Source organism: Canis aureus, chromosome 11 (genome assembly GCF_053574225.1).
Source record: "Canis aureus isolate CA01 chromosome 11, VMU_Caureus_v.1.0, whole genome shotgun sequence".
NCBI classification, from domain to species: domain Eukaryota; kingdom Metazoa; phylum Chordata; class Mammalia; order Carnivora; family Canidae; genus Canis; species Canis aureus.
Window position 1 is genome coordinate 12,048,753 of NC_135621.1, and position 15,356 is coordinate 12,064,108.

General features: G+C 42.8%; 1 long non-coding RNA gene across 1 annotated transcript in view; it reads left to right on the top strand.

Annotated features, from left to right (window-relative positions):
* LOC144323362 (uncharacterized) overlaps positions 1 to 15,144 on the top strand; it is a 65,225-nt gene extending 50,081 nt beyond the window's left edge. Inside the window, exon 3 of the long non-coding RNA XR_013388771.1 lies at positions 10,579 to 15,144. This is a non-coding gene — a long non-coding RNA (uncharacterized LOC144323362). The remainder of the gene's footprint in view (positions 1 to 10,578) is intronic.
* The last annotated feature ends 212 nt before the right edge of the window (positions 15,145 to 15,356 follow it).

Genomic DNA, 15,356 nt, shown 5'->3' on the forward strand with positions numbered 1-15,356 from the left:
ACACGGTACTTAGTATCTAGTAAGCATTCAGTGTAGATGATAACAACTGTAATTACTCAGGAAAATATTCCTCAAAATATATTCAGCCCAGTAACAGCGTCCTTGGAAATGTTATTAGGTGTACTGCAGGAGAAAAGTTTCAGAGGTCACAGAAAATATCAGTGTACTCATGACTCTGTGGAGTTGTGCAGCCAAGTCAGTAGAGTTTTGTTTAACCCAGCGTGTCCCAAGTTTATTTGGAGAATCTTTTTTCCCCCTCTTGGAACACCCACTGACCTCCCTAGTGTGCCCCAGGACACTGTTTGAATGATGCCGGTTTGTGAAAACAATTTTCAGTTGTGTGACTAGTTAAAAAAATGCATCACCAGAAAGCAAATAAGAGTTAAATATAAAGCAGCTTAAGTATAAAGCCTGGCCTCAGTGAATATTGGACCAATGTTGCAGTTGGCTCTTGGCCTTGCTGGAGATCATCATCTGAGCCATCTGCTGGGAAGAGGGCAGCATGCAGGGTGGCAGGGCTGGCTTTTAAATTCTGAATCAGAATTTACTGTTCCAACTGCTGGCTTCACTTTTAAACAAAAGTCACCCAGACCTCTCAGTGGCAGCCGAGTCCCCTAAAGAAAAGCCTCGAGTTCTGCATGATACTAAGACCACCCAGGCCAAACCTTGGCTTTTTTTAAAAGCCAGGAATGGCCACACGTATTTTATACTTTTGTTTGTTTGAGTTTGTTTTGTAGGAAACCACATGAAGTGTAAAACGAGTCAGCCTATGCTGGTCTCTGTGTAGGAGAAGCTCCACACAGTGATGCTTTTGAAGAGGAAAATTACCATTTGTCAAAGAATATAGGATTGACTCCTAAAGTAGGATGATTCACAAGGAGACCAGGGTTTGGATGGCCACCCCTCTTGAATAACAGCTGGCTATTCTTACTAGGGATTTTTTTTTTTTTTAAGTTGGGAGGTTTATAGAGAATTCCAGAATGTAGGTGATCCAAAAGACAGCTTAAAAAAAAAAAAAAAAAAAAAAGGTCATGTTTTTGTAAGGGAAATTTACATTAAAAATATTAAATTGATGTTTAATGTAATATTGAATTAATATGTTAATACAGAGTCAACGGAAAGGAATTTGCCAGGTGGGGGGGAACCAAATTACTTTTGTTATGAGATAATCTATGTATCTTGCCACAAGAACACATTTAGTCCTGTGTTTTATGAATGGCTACGTGGCACAGAGAAACATGGAACCCTTACCAACCCACTTTATGAAGAGAGAACAACGAAAACACCAAATTTCAACAAAGATCACCCAAACAGACCCTCCACCTCAAACCATTAAAAATAAAACCATTCAGACAACTGACAAGGACTTGGGAATACAAGTCGAAAATGAACTGAAATACAAAGAAATCGCACTCAGCAGCATCTGAAAAGACTACAGTCTGACCAAGATTTACCATAGGAATGCAAGGAATGGTTTATTAATAGGAAATCTATAAATAAAACATCATTTCAATAAGTCAAAAGAGAAAAATTATATAATCATCTTAGCAGATGGTACCCATTTAGGATTAAAAATATACTAAAGTGGGGTTAGAGAATAGTTTCTTAGTTGTACTTAGTTGAGATAGCAAATGAAGACCTCATATAGCATTCTTGTTAGAACTGGAAATAGGACAAGGATGCCCAGTATTGCTTTTACCGTTTGATATTTTCCTGGAAGTCTTAGCCACTGAAATAAGATAGGAAACAAATAACCACATGATGGCTAATTTTCTATGTCACCTTGGCTAGGCTATGGCACTGAGAGGCTTGGTTAAATAGCAGTTTAGATGTTGCTGTGAGGATTTTTTTGAGATGTGATTAACTTTTAAATCCATAGCCTTTGAATAAAGCAGATTGCCCTCCATACTGTGGATGGACACCTTCCAATCATTGGAAGGCCATAAAAGAAAAAGCCTGAAGTCCCCAAGGGAGGACAAATTCTGCTTCCAGACTGCCTTTGAATTCCAGACTTCATTAATTACTCCCTAGAGATGCCTGGGTGACTCAGTGGTTGAGCATCTGCCTTCGGCTCAGGGCATGATCCTGGGGTCCTAGGATTGAGTCTCATGTGGGGCTCCCTGCAAGGAGCCTGCTCCCTCTAGGTCTCTGCCTCCCTCTGTGTCTTTCATTAATAAATAAAATCTTTAAAAAAATATTACTCCCTAGATCTCCAGCCTGTTGGCCTGCCCTGCAGATCTCAGATTTGTCAGACTCCACAACTGTGTCACTCTCTAAAAATAAACCTCCATACAGAATATACACACCCATCTTATTGGTTCTGTTTCTCTGGAGAACTCTGACACAAATAACAGCTAACACCTACTAAAAACATTAAAAGGTACCAGGCAATGGTTTAAGGGGCACACGGGTATGTACTAACTCACTGCATCCTCACGGGAATCCTAAAAGGTGAGAAATTTTTGTCCCTGTCAGAAACCAATCAGAATGAAATATTCTGATGACTTATAGGAATGTTCTGGGCTAATTCAAGGGCAAGAACCAAAAGCCTCAAGGTCCTGCCCTTTTACTCTGAGGCACCTGACTCCAACCAGCTCTTTCTGGGTAAGATACCAGTGTTCTAAGACCATGCAATGTTGGTGAAATCCATTCTACTATCCTGGCAGTAGCCAACTAAATTGGACAGGGGCTAGGAAGCAACGGTATTCGGAAACCACTGCGGGGCTTGGGCCTGTACTTGACCTGTACTCTGACAATCCTATATTAATTTCCTATTGCTACTGTGACAAATTACTACAAACTTAATGGCCTAAACAACACAGGTTTATTATTTTACAGTTATGAAGGTTCGAAGCCCTAAAACCAAGGTATTGGCATAGCTGCATTCCTTTTGGAAGCTCTAGTGGAGAATCCACTTCCTTGACTTCTCCAGTCCCTAAAAAGTCACCTGCATTTCTTGGCTCTTGGCCCCTTCCTCTATGTTGAAAGTTAGCAGACTCTCTTTCTTTCTCTCCGACCTCTGCTTATATTGTTCATTGCCTTTTCTGATTCTCTTTGTCTCCCTTTTTATTTTTTTTATAATAAATTTATTTTTTATTGGTGTTCAATTTACCAACATACAGAATAACACCCAGTGCTCATCCCGTCAAGTGCCCCCCTCAGTGCCCGTCACCCATTCACCCCCACCCCCCGCCCTCCTCCCCTTCCACAACCCCTAGTTCGTTTCCCAGAGTTAGGAGTCTTTATGTTCTGTCTCCCTTTCTGATATTTCCCACACATTTCTTCTCCCTTCCCTTATATTCCCTTTTACTATTATTTATATTCCCCAAATGAATGGGAACATACAATGTTTGTCCTTCTCCGACTGACTTACTTCACTCAGCATAATACCCTCCAGTTCCATCCACATTGAAGCAAATGGTGGGTATTTGTCGTTTCTAATGGCTGAGTAATATTCCATTTGTCTCCCCTTTTAAAGGACCTTTGTGATTGCTTTGGGCCCTGGGGCGGGGGGAGGGGGATCGATTTCAAGTTCCTCAACTTAATCTCATTTGCAAAGTACTTTTCCATGGAAGGTAACATAGTCACAGGTTTCGGGGATTAGGATATGCATGTTGTGGGAGAGTATTACTCCGTCTACCATATACCAAGCATAGATGAAAGACCCCATCATATCCCTCCTGTGGAGAAGCATGCATGGAACAAAGGGCAGCTGGCCTCTCAACGCCTCTTACTATCCTGAAACATGTCAACTTTCAGTGTTTCCCTGTTCCTGGTTCTCTAATAAGAAACCCATTGCACAACCAATGTTTAAAAAACCATGTCACAGGAGAGGAGAATGTCTTTGCGACACTGTCTTCTAAGCTTCCCAAATACCGATAATATAAGACGCTTTTACAGAACTAGAAACATAGATCTGTATTTTTCCCACCTTGCTGTGGGCAAGGCTATTCCAAATATAAAAATAAACACCAAATTCGCAGTGGACAAGATTAATAGCTAGGATTTACCTAAAAATTCACAAGGTATATAGGCTTTTAAAAAACAGAAACAGATTTCCAGTTCCTGGTCCCACATATAAGTAGCTTGGAAGCTGCCACTCAACCCAAACAAGTACAAATCTGAACTAACTGAAAAGTCAATGACTCTCCTTGGATTCCTAAGAAAGGGGAGGACACAGGGCAAACTGCTGCCCCCAAGATTGGAAAAACAAACAGGCTAAAACAGGGAGCTGTGGCTTACCAGAGTGGAGAATCATGATGGAAACGCCATGGGAAGCAGAGCCAGGGTATGAACACTTAAACTGATAAATTTTTGGAGGCCCAGTGTAGGCAACTCTGAGAATCAAAAACTCTAGGGAGATCCCATCATAGAGGGGGCCCCCACTGTTTTGTGGGATTTACCTCTAGGAGATTGACCAATTCTCACAGTAAATATAAAAAAAAACCTTTGATGTGCTTCCATCAGGCTGAGGAGAAACGAGCCATTTTAAAATACTGCTAGAGCACTCCATTCTTCTTAATAAGGCCTTCCCTCAGCAGAAACAAGTTAGCCAATTCTGAACCTGTTGGAATATTGTTAGAATCTAATTAACCCCAGGAGAAGAGAAACACCACATTCCAGCTGGCCCCAACCTTCCACGTAGGGGAAGGAAAATACCCAACTTCAGCCCAATCTAGCCATCCTGTCGCACCTGACGAAGAGAAAAAACTGAGGAACACTTGTGAAGTTCACAGTCTATAAGCATACACTCACTAAAAGACTGAGATCTAATCATAGGACCATAGAATGCTTCTCTTCCCATCCCACGCCCCCTATTTATAGCAGTTCAATTTACTCAGTCTATCATGTCCAGCTATGAAGAAAAAATTACAAGGCATACCAAAAAGCAAAAAAACACACTTTGAAGAGACAGAGGAGACATCAGAACCAGACATGTCAGGGGTGTTGGAATTATTTAAAATAACTATGATTAATATGCCAGGAGCACTAATGGATAAAGTAGACAGCATGCAAGAACAGATGGGCAATGTAAGCAGCGAGATGGGAATTTTAAGGAAGAACCAAAAAGAAATGCTAGAGATCAAAAACACTCTAACAGAAATAAAGAATTCCTTTGATGGGCTTATTAGTAGATTGCACACAGCTGAGGGAAGAATCTCTATACTTCAGGATATCTCAGTAGAAACCTCCAGAACTGAAAAGCAAAGAGAAGAGCCTGAAAAAAACAAAACAAAAAAAAAACACCAGAATATCCAAGGACTATGGGACAACTACAAAAGATGTAACATATGCATAATGAGAATACCACAAGGGGAAAAAAAGAAAGGAACAGGAGAAATATTTGAAACGATGACTTGAGAATTACTCTTCAATTAAAGTCAGACACCAAACCATAGATCCAAGAAACTCAGAGGACACCAAACAATATAAATGCCAAGAAAAAAAAAAAAAAAAAAACCAAAACGAAGCAAAAATAATCCAACGCCTAGACATATCATTTTCAAAGTACAGAAAATAAAAGATAAAAAAAATCTTGAAGGAATCAAGAAAAAACTAACACCTTACCTATAGAGGAACAAGAGTTATGCTGACTTCTACTTAGAAACCATGAAAACAAAAAGAGAGTGAAGTATTTAAAAGAGTATTTCTTTAAGAGAAAGAAAAACCCCACTAACCTAGAATTCGGTACCCCATGAAATTGTCCTTCAAAATTGAAGGAGAAATAAAGACTTTCTCAGACAAACAAAAATTGAGGGAATTTGTTACTACTTGCAATAAGTGTTAAAAGAAGTTGTTTAGAGAGAAGGAAAATAATATAGGCCAGAAACTCAGATCTACATAAAGAAAGGCAGGACAATAAGAAGAAATAAGTGAAGGTAAATAAAACACTTATTTTTCTAATTTTTAATTGGTCTAACAGATAACAGTTTATTTGAAATAATAGCAACAATGTATTCTATTGTGTATGCTCATATATTCAAGCATACATATGTATATATATATATGCATACTTATACATAAGTAAAATGAATGACAACAAAGATACAAGGGACAGAAGGGAAGAATTAGGATTATTTTGTTATGATAAGGTGTTTATACTATCCATGAAGTGGCATAGTGTTATTTGAAAGTGGACTTGGATTAGTTGTTAAGTATGTATTGTAAGTTCTAAGGCAACCACTAAAAGAGGTAAAAATATAACTGATATTCTAAGAAAAGAGGGAAAATGGAATCTTATGAAATGCTCAGTTAGAACCACAAAGGCAAAAAAAGAATGGAAGACAAAAATAGGAACAAAGAACAGAGAAGCAGAAAACAGTAACAAGTAGGGTGTATGTTAATCTTACTGTATCAATAATCACTTTGTTTTTTTAATAGAGGATTTTTTTTTAGATTTTATTTATTTATTCATGACAGACAGAGAGAGAGAGAGAGAGAGAGAGAGAGAGAGGCAGAAGCAGGCTCCATGCAGGGAGCCCGATGTGGGACTCGATCCTGGGTCTCCAGGATCATGCCCTGGGCTGAAGGCAGGTGCTAAACTGCTGAGCGACCCGGGCTGCCCTCAATAATCACTTTGAACATCAATGACCTAAATACACCAACAGAGATCGTCAGAGTGAATTAAAAAACAAGTCCTGGGTAACATTGACATTTTCACAATATTAATTCTGCCAATCCATGAGCATGGAATATTTTTCCATCTCTTTGTGTCTTCCTCAATTTCTTTCAGAAGTGTTCTATAGTTTTGAGGGTATAGATCCTTTACATCTTTGGTTAGGTTTATTCCTAGGTATCTTATGCTTTTGGGTGCAATTGTAAATGGGATTGACTCCTTAATTTCTCTTTCTTCAGTCTCATTGTTAGTGTATAGAAATGCCACTGATTTCTGGGCATTGATTTTGTATCCTGCCACGCTACCGAATTGCTGTATGAGTTCTAGCAATATTGGGGTGGAGACTTTTGGGTTTTCTATGTAGAGTATCATGTCATCGGCGAAGATGGAGAGTTTGACTTCTTCTTTGCCAATTTGAATGCCTTTAATGTCTTTTTGTTGTCTGATTGCTGAGGCTAGGACTTCCAGTACTATGTTGAACAGCAGTGGTGAGAGGGCCATCCCTGTCTTGTTCCTGATCTTAGGGGAAAGGCTCCCAGTGCTTCCCCATTGAGAATGATATTTGCTGTGGGCATCACAATGCCAGATTTCAGGTTGTACTACAAAGCTGTGGTCATCAAGACAGTGTGGTACTGGCACAAAAACAGACACATAGATCAGTGGAACAGAATAGAGAATCCAGAAGTGGACCCTGAACTTTATGGTCAACTAATATTCAATAAAGGAGGAAAGACTATCCATTGGAAGAAAGACAGTCTCTTCAATAAATGGTGCTGGGAAAATTGGACATCCACATGCAGAAGAATGAAACTAGACCACTCTCTTTCACCATACACAAAGATAAACTCAAAATGGATGAAAGATCTAAATGTGAGACAAGATTCCATCAAAATCCTAGAGAAGAACACAGGCAACACCCTTTTTGAACTTGGCCATAGTAACTTCTTGCAAGATACATCCACGAAGGCAAAAGAAACAAAAGCAAGAATGAACTATTGGGACTTCATCAAGATAAGAAGCTTTTGCACAGCAAAGGATACAGTCAACAAAACTAAAAGACAACCTACAGAATGGGAGAAGATATTTGCAAATGACATATCAGATAAAGGGCTAGTTTCCAAGATCTATAAAGAACTTATTAAACTCAACACCAAAGAAACAAACAATCCAATCATGAAATGGGCAAAAGACATGAACAGAAATCTCACAGAGGAAGACATAGACATGGCCAACATGCATATGAGAAAATGCTCTGCATCACTTGCCATCAGGGAAATACAAATCAAAACCACAACGAGATACCACCTCACACCAGCGAGAATGGGGCAAATTAACAAGGCAGGAAACAACAAATGTTGGAGAGGATGCGGAGAAAAGGGAACCCTCTTACACTGTTGGTGGGAATGTGAACTGGTGCAGCCACTCTGGAAAACTGTGTGGAGGTTCCTCAAACAGTTAAAAATAGACCTGCCCTACGACCCAGCAATTGCACTGTTGGGGATTGACCCCAAAGATACAAATGCAATGAAATGCCGGGACACCTGCACCCCGATGTTTCTAGCAGCAATGGCCACGATAGCCAAACTGTGGAAGGAGCCTCGGTGTCCAACGAAAGATGAATGGATAAAGAAGATGTGGTTCATGTATACAATGGAATATTACTCAGCTATTAGAAATGACAAATACCCACCATTTGCTTCAACGTGGATGGAACTGGAGGGTATTATGCTGAGTGAAGTAAGTCAGTCAGAGAAGGACAAACATTATATGTTCTCATTCATTTGGGGAATATAAATAATAGTGAAAGGGAATATAAGGGAAGGGAGAAGAAATGTGTGGGAAATATCAGAAAGGGAGACAGAACGTAAAGACTGCTAACTCTGGGAAACGAACTAGGGATGGTAGAAGGGGAGAAGGGCGGGGGGTGGGAGTGAATGGGTGACGGGCACTGGGGGTTATTCTGTATGTTAGTAAATTGAACAGCAATAAAAAATAAATTAAAAAAAATAAAAAAAATAAAAAACAAGTCAACCGCATATTTTTATAAGAAACCCACTTTGACTATAAAGGCACCAATATATTAAAAGCAAGTGGTTGGAGAAAACTATATCATGCAATTGCTAATTGAAGGAAAGCAAAAGTAGAAATATTAATTTCATATAGATTTCAAAGCATGGAAAGTTATCATGGACAAAGGAGGGAATTACATATAATGAAGGGGTCAATTATCCAAGAAGTAGGGGCCTAACCAATGAGTGTCAAATAATGTGAGGCGAAACCTGATAGAATGATAGAACTGCAAGGAGAGATATGGGAATCCTTTAACACAGTTGAAGACTTCAACAACCCTCTCTCAGAAATGGACAGATCTAGCCAGCAAAAAATCAGCAAGGACTTAGTTGAACTCAACAGCACCATCAATCAACTGGATATAATGGGCGTTTATAGACTACTTCATCCAACAACAGCAAAATACACATTCTTCCCAAGTTCACATGGAACACTCACCAAGATAGATGACATTCTGGGCCATAAAACACACCTTGACAAGTCTAAAGGAATATAAATCATGCAATGCCTGCTCTAAGACCACAGAATTAAATTAGAAATCAATAACAAAGATAACTGGAAAATCCTAAAATGTGGAGATCAAGCAACATACTTCTAAATAACATGTTTTCTTAAAAAACAGAAACAAAATAAAAAGATAAATAATAAATAGAAAAACATTTACAAAATGTAGAGCAAAGGGTTAATATCTTTAATATATAAAGAACAGTTACAAATTAATAAGGAGAAAAGAGCAATACCTCGGAGCCAAAGTGGGCAAAGGGAAAAGATACCTGACCAAAAGAAAACAGCGAATGGCTTATGCACATGTGAAAATGCTTAACCTCATAGGTATAAGGGGAATTTAAATAACATGACAAATATAAAATAAGTAACAACAAATACTGGAAAAGATGTGGCGAAGCTTTTTGGGCACCCTCCTGATTGCTGGTAGGGGTGTATGTGGTGTAACATTGCCGGGGTTCCACTTGGCAACATGTATTAAAAACTTAAAAATTGCACATACTCAGTGACTCAGAAATTCCACTTAAAAAGAATTTACCTGAAGGAAATCAGGATACTAGGATACTATATATAGTATATCACACACACACACACACACACACACACACACACACTAGTAAAAGAAAGGAAATTATATCTCTGAAAGAGGTTAACTATATTGTGACCAGCTGTAACATAAAATATAATGCAGTCATTTAAAATGAGAATTGTTGGGCAGCCCGGGTAGTTCGGTGGTTTTGTGCCTGCCTTTGGTCCAGGGCCTGATCCTGGAGACCCGGGATCAAGTCCCACATTGGGTTCCCTGCATGGAGCCTGCTTCTCCCGCTGCCTGTGTCTCTGCCCCTCTCTCTCTCTGTGTCTCTCATGAATAAATAAATAAAATTTTTTAAAAAAATGAGAATTGTATCCATTTAATCTTATTTATTATCAGATTGTTTCCCCTCACTATAAAACAAGAGCAGGGACTCTTTCTTCAACTGCTGTACCCTGAGTGCCTAGAAGAGTGCCTGGAGCCCTTCACAATACTTGTGGAGTGGCTTCCTATAAAATATGTTTTCAAATAACCTAACTGCATATTACCCTCACAACTGCAAAAGAAAATAAAATTGAGATTAAAAAATGTAAGGAGGGTATGATGTAAAAACAGAAAAAAAGAGATGAGACGGAAACATCAAAATAAGCTGTATAGCTTATCTCTGGATGACGAGATTGAAGGTGACTCGGGGTTTGTTTTTTTTTTTCTTTGCACATTGCATGGTTTCCAAATTTACCATCACACTGTGTATTAATTCCACTATCAGAAAAATTTCAATAAATAGTGAAAATGTAAAAAGAAGAGTAATAGTGTCATTTGTTGACTTCACAGCTTGTCCTTCTTCATCTTTTAGAACTGACTGCTCAACGTGAGAACCGTGGACCAACAGAAGCTGGAAACCTATTCCAAATACACACTCTCTGCCTCGCCTGACTTCTACGTCAGAATCTGAATTTTATCAGGCTACTCAGCTAACGGACACGTTGATGTCGGAGCAGCACTGTTCTAGGGCATTCTCACCGGATTGTTCCGTTACCGCCCTGGGTTGGCTAATTACTATCAAGCTGTAGCGTTTGGCACGTGTGCAAAGAGGTTAATAAGATTCCACACGTCTCCCTGGCATTGAGATAACTTTCACACATTTTTAGTAGTTGGGACGTGAATGACTCAGAAGTACCTGTGTGACACCTGCCTTTCCTTGGCCTCTGTCCTCGCCCTTGCTGGCAGCTGGCATGCCCCCCTCACCCCCACCCCCATTCAGCAGCTGCTCTAGGCACTCCCTGCTCTTTCCCTCGTGTCAGTGGCTCCGTTCACCCGCCCCTACTACCTACCTAACTGAGCCTTTGCTCACCTGCTCAGTCACACTCGTCTACACGTTCCCGTTCCAAATAGTAAAATACATGGTCACCTGTGAGATGGCCCTAACAAAGACGTTTAAGTGGAGTGATCACACTTGGGGGTGGGTAGACAACAGTTACTTTTGTAGAGAATTTATTTCACTCACTGGCCATTTCACCAGGTAACTGAGATAACCCATGACCTTGAAGACCCCTCGATGCAATGGCAGGATGGCAGGTGTGGGAGAGGCGTCACGTGGAAATCCCATGCAGTGGCCTGATGGGATGATACGTGCCTTTGGAAAGACATGGGAGCAAATAAGCAAGGATGGCCTTGGGAGAGCCAGGAAGGATCTGGGGGAGGAGGTGATATCCTTCTGTGATCCCCCAACCCCATCCAAGTGAAGTTACTCCCCTAACAGATAGAGCCCCCAGAGGTGCACACAACAGTCTTTAACTGTCATCTTTCCTGGGAGGCCGAGTTGAGCGATGGCACAAGAGCGGGTGCTTAACCCCTGTTTGTTGAATGGAAGGGTATGATCTGAATCTTGGAGAGTTGGGAGTTGGCCGTGACCATGGGTGGCCATCCTCCGGGGGCAGAGGAAGCCCAAGGCAAGGCGGAGAGGACGGCACAGCTTGCTCTAACTAATGTTAGCACACCTTTCCCCAGCTGGGTGGATCCAGCCAGTGGATCGCGGACACGTTGCTGTTCTGGAAGCTCCTTCTCAGATCTGCCTTAGGCAGAGGTCACCCAGCTGAAAGCCTGTGGCTCGTAGGCGGTGACACACTGAAAGTTGAACTGCCAGCCACCAGCACGTCTCAGAAGGTGGCTCCCTCTTTTGAGAAAGTGCAGCGAGCGGGGCGAAGCCTGCCCGGGGCTCCCCTGGGCGCTGTACCCACGGCCGGCCTCTTCAAAGCAGGCTGCGACTGTGCTTCCCGGGAGCAGGCCACCAGGACCTAGAACTTCTAGAAGGGAAAGCGGAGCTGGAGGGCTGCCAGGACGAGAAGCTGTCTGCTGCACGACCAGGAAAAGAAAAGCTAGGCTTCTGTCTCCAGCGCCTCCTCACCCGTTTCTCGACATCCTTTGGCGTTCGAGGAGGCTGCTGTTGCTTTGGGGGCAGTGACGTGCACAGTGACATTTGTACTAGTACCTTCCCGATGACGGCCTCCTGTTTACCCCAGCACAGCACGAAGTGGGGAACTGTTCCAGAGAACTTAAGAGCACACGCGTGCGAAGGGCAGAGCACGGCCTGGCCTGGCAGGCGTGTCCTGGGGCTGCCGGCCACAGCCCTGTCGCCTGGCCCCCGGTCCCAGCACCCAGTGGCCCGATCGCTGGGGCCCCGGGCAGGTCTGCTCGGACTGTCCGGGCACACAGGAGGCTCTCCCTGTTGGCGAGTACTTGTGCCATCAGGAGCCACAAGCTGGAGGCCAGCAGGCCCGAGGCAAGCCCTGTAGTTGCAAGATCCCGAATTATAGGTTTCAGGAGTGAGGGTAGTGCCACCCCCGGGCAGTGCCACCCTGCCTCAGGCCTCCTGGGGCTTGGTCGGGCATGAACTTCAAGTCACCAGGGAGGAATCACAGCTGCCGGGCCAGGTCAGTGGGGTCATTGCCTCAACACACCCCTGCAGGAGGATGTGAAAAGAACATTCGAGGTGCAGGACTCTGTGCGCCGAGCCCAGGGACCTCACATAACCGTGTGCCTCAGTCCCAAACCGATTCCATCCAAACTTCTAGTGAAAGTGGTTCCACGCCTGTGGCAAGGTCAACTGCCCGCAGAGTCTGATGGGACCGGTGGGTAGAGGCACCAAGGAGGGGAGCAAGAACTTTCTCGCTTGTTCTTCACCCGGAGCATCAGCTGCATTCTCCTGCTTCTCTTCAGGACGCCTGAGTGGTCATGCCGTTCAGATATTTGGGGGGGGGGGGCATGGCTCCAAAGACCCAGTCCTTGACCCCGGGTTGCTGAGCGTTGAAGAGCTCCCTTTGACAGAAACTGTGTGATGTGCTCCTGGACGTGTTTACACATTCGAGGTCTCCCTGGAAAGACACCAGCCATCCGGGGTGGGGGGGCTGGGTGCCCGGGATCCACGCTGTGCCCCTTGGATGCCTGTGGAGCAGAGAGCGCTACCAAGGCCCTCACCGGTGGACTCGGGACCCCGGGTCCGGTGCCTCCCCCCGCCCCGGGGACACCTGTCCTCACCCCTTCGCCGGAGACCTGGAACGGCGCTGCCTCTGAAGGTGCAGACAGCCCGGGGTGGCAAATTCGCTTCCTTCTACATCTGGGACTCACATCGCCAGCTTTCTGTGGGATCTCGGGTGCAATCTTTCCTGGGTTGGTCTAAATATAATCTTCAGTAGGCAGGAGAGGAATGCTTAGAAAGTACCCAACTTGCTGGTGTCAAGGGGAGGCAGATCTGACTTCTATACCGTCTAATTCAGTTCTATCCCCCTCGTGTTTGTTCACTCAGCCACCATCGTCCTAATTCTCACCTGCAGGCCGCCGAAAATAATTAATCTCTGGGTCTGCGGTAGCGCCCCCCACCCCTTGGTAATCCTGCCAACACATTCCTGGAAGAAGCCTATTTCACTAGCCTCCAGTGGAGGATGGTGAGGCTCGGAACAGACCTCAGTATGAAAGAAAAGTCCGCATTCTAGGGAGGGTTTTCATGAGAGGGGCTGCTTTTCCTCATTTGCACAAAAGCCCCCCGAATGGGATAATAGTGTCTCTGGGAGAGGAACTCTGGCCCGTGCTCTGCAGATATTATTCCTTGCCTCTGAGCATGGGGTTTGGGGAAGAGAAAGCCCAAATCCCAGCCCCTTTTTAATTGTTAAAATATTATAACAAACACACTAAACAGTTTTGAACAAAGGAAGGACACGGTTGTCCTTGCACATTCTGTGCGTCCCGTCCATGTGTAACTTATGTGTTCCCTTGGAATATATTCACAATTTTTATGCTACCTTTTTTTTTTTTTTTACTATTATACTATAAGCACCTCACGTTCCCTGTGGGTTTCTGAGTTTCACAATTATAATTTTAATGCTACATGGTTTTCACTGATGTCAGGAGTGACAATAACTGCTGGAAGTTAGCACTGCTTGTGGTGTTTTGCCTTCTTAGATAACCTCTCCCTAGGCCTCGGTGGGTCTGTAGCTTATTCTTCCTTGGTATTTGAATAAATTCCCATGAGCGGGGCAAAGCTTTAACAATCTCACAGCCCTTGATACGTGTCACCATATTGATTTCTTAAAGGATGCTAAAGGTTTGTATCTTATGGATGAATAATGTGTGAGCCAAGGCAGGGATGATAGTCAAAATTTATCAACTCGTTGGAGCATTGGTACTGACTTAAACTGAGGCCAGCTGGTCAGCCTGCCAAGGTGCTCTGCCCGAATATTGGCCCTACTTGGATGGCAGACTCAGTGCCTTCAGGGCATACTTCTCATCCGTTGTCTTCTCTGTCTGCCTTTCATTCTCTCTTTCTTTTCCTCTAGTCCCTCTTTTTTGAACTATTTTTGAGCAACGTGGTAGTCATAAAGCAATAGCTGATACCTCATCCACTAATGACTCTGTCTTCACAGGTTGGAGCCCAATTGACTCTTGGAACGACCCTATCAGGTAGTTTGGTCCCATTTTGTGGACATGATCACTAAGGCTTGGCTGGTTAAATTTCTTGCCCAGGCACACAGAGGTGAAACAGGACAGAACTGAGATTCAAACCCAGTCTGGCTGGCTGGCTCCACAGCTCTCAACCAGGAGGCTGCCCAACCCGTAGGGTGTTGGGAGGCTGGGTGGGAGAGCCAAAGAGAGAAATTGAAATCCTGGAGGGACTGAAAATGGGTTGTTTCAGTTTCCCTTTTGCTCTTTTTGTTTCCTGCATTATTAAACTATTTGATTAGATTCTCCTGGTGTCATATTTATTTGCAGCTGTTAAACATTAGAAGACTTCAGACGGGGGATTTATTTAAAGCATAGTTATTAAAATGTCTATTTTGATTTAAGGATTTCTTCTGCTTTGTATTACTTACTTGTCTCATATCTCTTTAATCTATAGTCATTTCTAATAAAGAATGTTCAGAACCTACCAGCCAAAGCGCTTTAAGTGATTCTTGCCAACTCTCATTTAAATACTTTATCTCTCGGCCGAATTATCACTCAACCATATCCCTGTCCTTTTATCATTTATAAACTTGGCAGTGTGTCCATTCAGGTCCATTACAAAGTCATTTACATATTTTAAGACTATGTCTTCCTTACAGTATCCCATATTCTCTCAGCTGGAAGACATTCCTGATT